Source organism: Micrasema longulum, unplaced genomic scaffold (genome assembly GCF_059751315.1).
Source record: "Micrasema longulum isolate JH-2025_06_02 unplaced genomic scaffold, ASM5975131v1 h1tg000334l, whole genome shotgun sequence".
In the NCBI taxonomy this organism is placed as follows: domain Eukaryota; kingdom Metazoa; phylum Arthropoda; class Insecta; order Trichoptera; family Brachycentridae; genus Micrasema; species Micrasema longulum.
Window position 1 is genome coordinate 391 of NW_028277538.1, and position 9,158 is coordinate 9,548.

Below are 9,158 nucleotides of genomic sequence, written 5' to 3' on the forward strand. Positions count from 1 at the left end.
TCAAATAATCATTGAAAATCAAATAAATCTCAATTATGGAGGATCTTTTTTGATAATGGATGTATTTATTTTCTTGGGCAAACTCTTTATTGTGAAGTTGTCATATTTTATTTGCATGAAGCGTGACTATTTTTAATATATTTTGGTATATTCTATAGTAAATTTAATTCCAGGAGAGAAAATCTTATAATGGGAGCATTAACCATTGCATTAGCAGTTAGAATATGATAAGAGAAGATGTACTCACAGGCAGCTGCTCTGGTGCCCATGTTGATGAGCTGAATTTTGAAACTCCCCTGCATTTATGTAATAGCCACCCGGCACCGGACCAAACAAACAAAATAGAATTTTCCAGAGCACCCACACCACCGCGCGACACAACCTGTATTCTCTATTGCCCCCGATGCCCCCCTTCGGGCGAAGCGGGTCAACCGCCAACCGCCCCCCGTGGGAAAGTCAATACAGAGCAGAACCGGGTGATATAAGATATTTATATAATAATAAGGTAGTAGTTCGCTTTTACGCCGAGAATAACAACGTAAAATAAACAAACGAGCCCCCTCCCGCGCTGCTCATCCAAAAATCGGATGACATCTCCGATAGGATGTTCAAATCAAATGTAAAGCTCTGTTTAAATGCGTATTTTAATAAACTGACACTATTTTATTAGGTGGTCTCCTTTATCAGGTATAATTAAATACTTAGTTTGTATATTTATCTTGTCCCGCCCCGTAAACAGAGGGTGACTCGGGGTGACTTTCCGAACTAACCTATAATAATGTATAGGATGTAGGTGGCGAGGGAGCAAGTACGCAGCATCCGTTAGGTTGGGGATGGGTTGAGAGCTGAAAAACAAGCTTTTGGAGACGAAAATCAATATATTTTATATAACCACCTGTTGAATTCAAATATTCAAAACAAGCACCGCCAGTAGGTACGGGCGGCACTGTCGTAAAAACAAATTTGTGAAATCCAGGTAGGTACCTACCTAGAATTGCCTAAAAAGCCCGGATTCGGTACTTTATAGCAAAAATATTTTATATTTTTACCTCAAACTAGGTAAAAAAAAAAACATGGCGTCGAAAATGAAAATCACGGGTTGATTCAAACGATTCACAACGATAAATACAAATATGCAGGGTGAACATGGTAGATCGATTTCTTTTATATAGGTACTCAAAAATTGGGAAAAGAGAGCCGATTGGTGAATTTTGAATTAAATAATAAATTAAGTGCGCTTGGTTGAAAACGTTATGATTTACTAAGTCTGGCGATGAGTAATTTTCCCACTATTTTCAAATCTGCACGCGATTTTTTCATTATTTTGAAATAGTTCATCATCATTTGAATGTAGTTTATCACGGCAACAAATTTTTAGGCACTGTTTGTGAAACTTGTCGGTTTTAAATTTATTGGGCTTTATTTGTTTTTAAGTTAAGTACATATGTTTATGTAATGATCAAATTGTGCCATAGCGAAGGGATATTTATAGAAGGGGGGGGGAGAGCGAAGATATATACACCAGTCCAAATTATTTTAGTTGATTCAAACAAAACTGAAAAAAAAGTTGATACGAGCTATATATACGTGTCTAAAATATTAATGCATTAAAACCCCTTTTCCCCGTAAAATAAGCAGGTATTTTCAATATTCATTATTAAGTCAACCTTTGTTTGTGTTGGAAAATAATTCTTTTGTTTTCTGGGATTTCTCAAATAATAATAATCTTTTGGTTCAACGCTAGCCAATTCCAAAAAGAACCTTTACTAAATACAATAATAATATTCCGTATATTGTTTAAGTCAATTAGAATTCATTCTTGGGTTAAATGATTTACATTTTGAGTTAAATTCGAGTGGCCGAGCGACGAATCACCTAGAATTCCAAAAATGATTTTCGCGTGGGAAAACATAATATTTTAAATAAAAAACATAAACCTTACTTTTTGGTCGTACATAATATAAACCTCGCTTCTTGAAAATGCACACATCTTCTTATGTACGCGCGCCGATTATTCAAACTTTTGACATATATTCATAAACAGGCACCGTGGTGCAGTTGGTTAGACGGCTAACTGTGAAACTGGCGTCGCGGGTTCTATTTCCGCCAGTTGAAAGAAAAAAATCAAGACAGATTTTTTTCTCAATTGGTCTGGGTTTCGTGATGTATTTATCATTACCTTCTTTCATATCTTCTATCCCACCTGTGACAAGCCTTAAAATAGAGGTTTAGCGTATTATTCTTCTTTTTTTTAATCTAATAAACTTCTACGCCATCATTTTTTATCCGCACCCGTGGCACATAAGGCGCTGCATCAGTGTTCCAATCGCAACGTAACGTAAATGATTATTTATAAAACATATGAAGGTAAGATGGGCAGTTTTACGTTTCAGGTTCCCGTCATGGAACTATAAAACATTGCAGCGTAGAACCACATTTAAAATCAATATTTCACATCTACTTTACGATGGGGAATTTAAATAGGGAAAACCCATGGCGAATTAACTTTCTATTTCATATATTTGATATGGCACCCAGGAAGACGCGATAATCCAATTAATCTCAAATTTCCGATTGGCGGATGTTCCCGCTTCCTTTCAGTTAGCAAAGAGACGGACGGCTTCCATATATTCATACGCTCGAACGCGGAACTTGATTTTACAGCCCCCGAGATAATCAAATCTCTTCTTTATTTTTCTCAATCTCACCACCATCTCTCAAAATAAACAAACTACCCCATTCAACAGCTTTTTTTTTTACTTTCATTTATTTTTTCCCATGATAAAGTAAATGTTTCTAAATTGACTTTGTTGTGTTTTGAGTCGATCGCTTGACTCGCATAACAACTAGTAGTAATAAAAGGCTTTAGAAAAACCTTACGGTATTTTTTTTGTTTTTGTGACTATTTACTAGGGAGTTGATAATTTAACGATCGCTTAATAAACGAACGCTAGTCTCAAACAAAACTTTCTTTGGATTGTTGGTTGATCTTTTCTTTACTGTTCAGAATCCATGTCCGGGACTCTGCCATTTGCGAATGTCAGCTAGATGAGGAAGATTTAAACCATATTTTTCTTGGATGCCCCATAAATGATTGTTATCCTGATTTCCTATCCGACCTCTCTGATATTAATATCCCATTCCCTATTCATATTCTAACTCTCCTGTCCCCACCCAATAAACGTGTATATAAAATCTTATGTAAATATCTAGTTGTAAATGGTGTAAAGTTGTAAATATGTTTTATTATTATATGTTTATATTATATTTAATACTAACACACTAACTTGTACATATTATATAACTAAAACATGTGTATATATGTAAAAAACAAAAATACTCGACACTGGCCAGAACACCCGAATTGAGAAGTGAAAAGGCCAGGAAAAAAACGAAGAAGAAGATCTTTTCTTTACATCTTCGAAATTTTCTTTGACAAACTATCTGTCAACATTCGGGCCGAGTTGGTCCGATAATTTACGAAAATAAAACTTCGGTACATCGAGTAGAAATGGGCTTTGAAATTTTGTAACGGGCTGAAGATGTGGAAATATGTGTCGTGTTGTGTTAGAGAAACAGTCCAGCGTGGTGTCAACTACTTCGACGTAAGATGCGGGGCTGGCCTCGCGTCGAACCAGAACACCTCCGTCGTCCCTAGGAAGGACTTCGCTGTCAAGAACTTCCAGGAGAAGTACCGATGCAGCGATAGTTCGAAAGACAAAAATACTAAGGAGGAGTACAGCAATTGGTGCAATGATCACTTTGCTAGACCCTGGCTAAACGCATTCAGTTGGGTAAGATAATTCGAGACTTAAATCCAAGGTCTAATTTGTTTGGTATTATTATAACTGATTACCACTATAGATCATACATTGTTTAAATTATAAGGTTAAAAACACAAAGTTACATTATTTGTCAGTAGTTAAATGGGGCAACTTATAAACCTGGGTATTTAATATTTTGGAAACATTTATTTATTTATCCATTTGAAATTACACTAGTTTAAATATTAATGCACTTCTTAAACCTTTTTAGGCTATGCCCGTGTCAAGCCATAATAATTAACAATAAAAATACATAGTAAAATTAATTCGATTAAATTATAATGACATGTGATGCAATAGAATCTAGAAAAAAAAATTAGTAATAAATAATAAAATTCCGAAGAATACAATGCAAAAAAGATAATCAGAAATAATTTTTATAATATAAATTATACATAGTATAATTAAGATTCACACATAATCAAATATACAAAATAATGGTATCATTAAAATCAACAAAATAATAGTAAAATATAGTAGTATTAAAAAAATAAAAAAAATAATAGTATCATTGAAATCAACAGAAAAAGAATGTATGTATAAAAAACATAATTGAAATGATAATTGAGATATGTTTTCACATTATAATACATTTAATATTATAATAAAACATATTTACATCTTAATGCAAAACAACAAATGTTCTTCATCTCTGTTGTAATATGTTAATATTAACAGCTCCCTCGGAGTTGAATCCAGTCCTTGTCTACAAAAATTTAGACAAACTCAAAATATTGTTGATATAATAAATGTTTTTTTTCATCTTTAAATCTGACACAGGAAATGTATAAAAATATAGCGACTTCCAGTCCCAGGTATCGGAATCTTGACACCTGCTCGATAGGTTCACTCTCAATCATCAATCTGTCTATTTGTTCTTTTCCGATTTATTCCTTTAGCTTGACTTTACTAAAAAGAATTGATAAAAAACAAACTTGTGAATTATAACAGATTCTGAAGTCGCTTGCTTATCACACTGCACCCCAGATCTGAGGGCCCCGGAGGGTGTTAAAATGATTTGCTTTCAATCTCAAAAAGTTAGATAAGAATAACCGGCAGGCTTGTCCAGCTTATTAAACGGCTTACAAACAATAGATTAAATAGGAAATACATTGACTCACCGATGCTTAACAATGTTGTGTATTGTATTTCAGAGTGGCGCCATTGTGTTAGGATGGTATGCGAACCAGCTGATGTGCCTGAGTCGAAAGAGGCGTCACTGGTTTCGACAAGGAGCCAAAAGGGCGGACCTACAGTATCTTCCACTGCAACACGAAGGCTCTTCAGTCCGCCCTCCTGTCGTGCGCGTTCGCCCAACCGTCCGGAGAAGACCGCGCCCGTCCTAGTCGGCAACTCCACCTTCCCGGGGGAGAAGAGCATCCCCCTTAGCAGCGCGAGCGGGCTGGATGAGGCTCTGGGAGAGCTGGGCGACCGTGCTGAGCTCCGTGGAGACCAGGCTGGGGCTCGCGGCCCTGGAGGGGGGGGATACGGATCAGGGGCTGACGCTGCTACAGTCGGCTGCGCGAAGAAACCACGCACCGGCCCTCTACAACTTGGCTATCTGCTACGAGAAAGGCGTGGGAGTAAAACCCAATGACAAAATGGTTTGTTTTCTTGTAATCACTCATTTCCCTCGTAGTATTTTATTTAGTCATATTCAAAAGAGATGCAATTAGATGACAATGCAAATCTAGAACTTTTTCCTGATCGGTTCCTCAGTTACGAGGATCGTGACCACGATCGTGATATGGTGCGAAAGTTCTCACTTGCGCGTTGAGTCTTTTTTGTGTAGTGGGAAAACTAAGGACTCCGCCGAGTCATAATTAATAAGTATTTCTAGATTAGAATCCACGTTGTAACTTGAGACAAGTTGGAAAAGCAAAATGTACAATTTATAAAACGCTATGGCGAACGATCAGTACCAGTCCCCATCAATATAATTAGCATTGGTATTATTATCTCATTCCTTACAATGTCAAACCACCGCACACCCGAGATTCTTCCGAGACATCTATTATCGAAACTCAGAATTCCGCGTTTCCCGAGGAGAATAGTTGCTATGCAAGTGTTAAATAGGCGGCATTTACTTTTCATTGAGTAAATATGAAATAATAACCCATTTTGCAGAATATGAATTCTGTATTGAATAATTGGGTTCATAATAATGTTTGTTTATTAAATTATTGTAGTAGTACTCTTATGTCCCCCATCCCATCGAAGATATTGTGGTTGGTATTATAAATAGAGACTGGATTATATGTAATTGCATATTTGCATATGATAATAAAAATTAAAAATTGTTGAAAACAATGGCTGTTTCAATTTTTCTTGTTTAATGCATAATTTTGAAAAAATGTGTCATATTTTCTCACTTTACTGAAATATTTTCAGCATTTTTAGCCTTTTTAAGTTGCATAGTATATTTAATAATATAATGTCTTTAATTATAACAAAAACAGGTAGGATACTATTAAAAATTATTTTGTACTATTTTTATAATGATAACTCACTCACTATGACTGTAATTACAATGAGGAATTTCAACCCTACGGGAAATTGGATACAGAACATGCTTAATTTATACGTAAAGTTTCTTGAAAATGTGCGAAACAAATATTAAAAAATACTTTAGTAAAATCGAACTACTTTGAACGGCGTCACTAGTTCATATGAACCAACCAGTGATATGAGAGCTGTGAAGGATATCCGGTTTGCTTACCGTAAACGAACCAATTCGGAGAACTGACATAGAAGAATCTCTGACGTTTCACGCGGAGTTATTTCAGAAATACATTACTTTAAAAAATCATAGCGCTTATAATACGATACATAAAAAAATATTCATAATTTTTTGGCTTAGTTTAACAGTCTATTAACAAATAAAAAAAACACTGAGAAAGCCTTAATATATTTAAATTCAAATTGAAAAAAAAATTTTTGATAAATTTTAATATTAAAAATAAAATAAATCATTATTTGATTTCCAGGCCGTGGAGCTGTACGGAGCGGCCGCCAGCCTCCAGCACCCCGCGGCCCTCTACAACCTGGCCGTGTGTCACGGGCAGGGCCGCGGGGGGCTCGCCCCCAGCCCCGCGCTAGCCTGGCGGCTGCTGCGCCTGGCCGCGGCGCGCGGGCAGCCCGACGCGGTGCGCCTGCTGCGCCGCGTCGCGCCCCCGCCGCCGGCGCCCCCGCCGCTGCACCAGACCGTCCTCACCTGCTGACAACTACCGGTCCATACTGCACCATCGCAGTGACGTGATACCGCTTGTCCTCCAAAGCGCATTCAAAATATGCATATTTTCAACCTTTGTGAAAAATTTAACCGACGTCGCACGGAATAAATAATACCATTAGCATTGTGATATTTCGCTTATCATTATTTTTTATTAAAAAACATGAAAGGAGCATTTTTCCCCATGCAGCTATCATTTCCGGAGCTCTCGCGTCTGAGCTCGAACAAGGGCCGCTAGGCTTGATCTTAATTTTAATGATCGGCCCTTGTCACCGCGTTATAAGCCGCATTCTGCCTCCTTTGGCCATACGAGCGGCGATGTCCGATACAGGGATTAAGAGCCGTAAGTTTTTAATTATTGCTATTTTTACTCTGAATACTAAGTTTTTTTGTTAATATTCCAGCGGTATTTTTGGTCGATTAAAATCGTAAGTAATATATTTACAGAACGCTTTTTAGGTTCCCCTCCAAAAAAAATCAATTGATAGTTACGTGGTATTGCAGTATCACTGACGATATGTATTTTAAAAATCTAAATAATGTTAGTATGAGGCATTAATCTACAAAATGCTAAACAGAAAGTCCTGTACTGTAGGCTCCGAGCATTCTATTGTAATCTCAGTCAGTTAGAATTATGTCGATGGTTACAGCCTCTGTCTTAATCAATATTTGGTAATTTTACAGAAGATGAAACAAACGTCAATAATATTTTTATGACTAAACATTAATTTTTATAATAATCACAGGATTATAAGTGTCCATTTTATGACGCTATTCTTTTTGTTGATTTGACTTTACCTTATTATCCTTTTATAAATTCATAGCCATCAAAAAATATTAATAACTGTATGTGTTTGTTGGTCATGGTATTTTGAGTGTCAAACATCAGTATAATTCTTCTCGGTGTATAAAAGGTTTGTGAAAACCTGTTTTTAAATCTATTTTTATATAAATCAAACATTATTTGTGTACTGCTTGAAAATTAGTGTAGAAAGATATGTATATATGTATTATTATAATGTTCTCATTAGTAAATCTCGAATCTTCCAAATTACAAAAGAAAATTTGTATTTGGTATTTTTTGTACACCGCGTGATATGTGGAATCCTTTATTTCAGTCATTTGGGTACGTTATAAAAAACATAACACAATGTGGAATTTTTGTTAGAGAAAATTGGGTGCGTACTTATTTTATTTTATATGTGGATTAAGTTAAGAATGATGCGAAAGATGTCTAATAAAAAGTTGACTCTTTGTCCTGTTTTTTTTCTATCATTTACTATGTGTGTTTACTTTGCGAATATAAGTTTCAAATTATATACAAAGAAAAGTGTCAAAAATGGAATGTTCAATTTTATTTATTTGCAGCAGTCTTTCTCCTTTCTCAAATCGGGCGATGGCACCCCTTGTCGGCGCTGAAAACCTTCCGGGCTTTGCTACCCTGGCAACACTAACAAAATGTCCATTTTGTTTTCTTTGACAATCTGACAGATCGAAAAATAATATTTTTTTTAAGTAATGCATTTGCCACTTACACATGCATTTGCTACTTACCCATCACGTTTCTTTTTGATCCCAGCAGTATTTCTACACTTTAAAATGACACAACTCGGCATAGTTGCATTCAAATCAGGAGTTGCGTATTCAGCGACGTCTACAATGAAACTAATGGGTCAAAACATAAAACTACTCCTTTAAGTAGTTTAGTGGCCTTTTGTTTGATGGGCATATGCGGTTTCTGGACTATTCTTAATTCTAAAGTCAAAGCTTAAAATTTTGGGGGCTTTGAAAAATAGGTAGGACCTATGATTTACAGTATCATCGTCATCATTCCCTTTTCGCACCTAATGGTGCATAGGGCACTGCATTGGTACACCGATTTACAGTATACTTACTTTTTATTTTTACATAAAATGCTGCTGTATAGTAAAAATTAATACTATTGCCAGTGTCATGTTTGTATGAATTATTAATGTTTTTATTACGGTCTGTACAAGATTCTGATTTTGGCAATTTTTCATTTAAAAGTCGTTTCTGCGGCATTTACGTTACGAGGCACAAGTCAGCCATTTAAAGTTTCTTACTGTTTCCATTCTTTAACA

The 9,158-nt window shown here is 35.9% G+C and overlaps 1 pseudogene across 1 annotated transcript; it reads left to right on the forward strand.

Annotated features, from left to right (window-relative positions):
- Positions 1-3,434: 3,434 nt before the first annotated feature.
- Positions 3,435-8,310, forward strand: LOC148282362 (uncharacterized; annotated as a pseudogene). The gene is made up of 3 exons (XR_015822105.1): positions 3,435-3,794; positions 4,979-5,428; positions 6,812-8,310. The product of XR_015822105.1 is annotated as an uncharacterized LOC148282362 (transcript).
- The last annotated feature ends 848 nt before the right edge of the window (positions 8,311-9,158 follow it).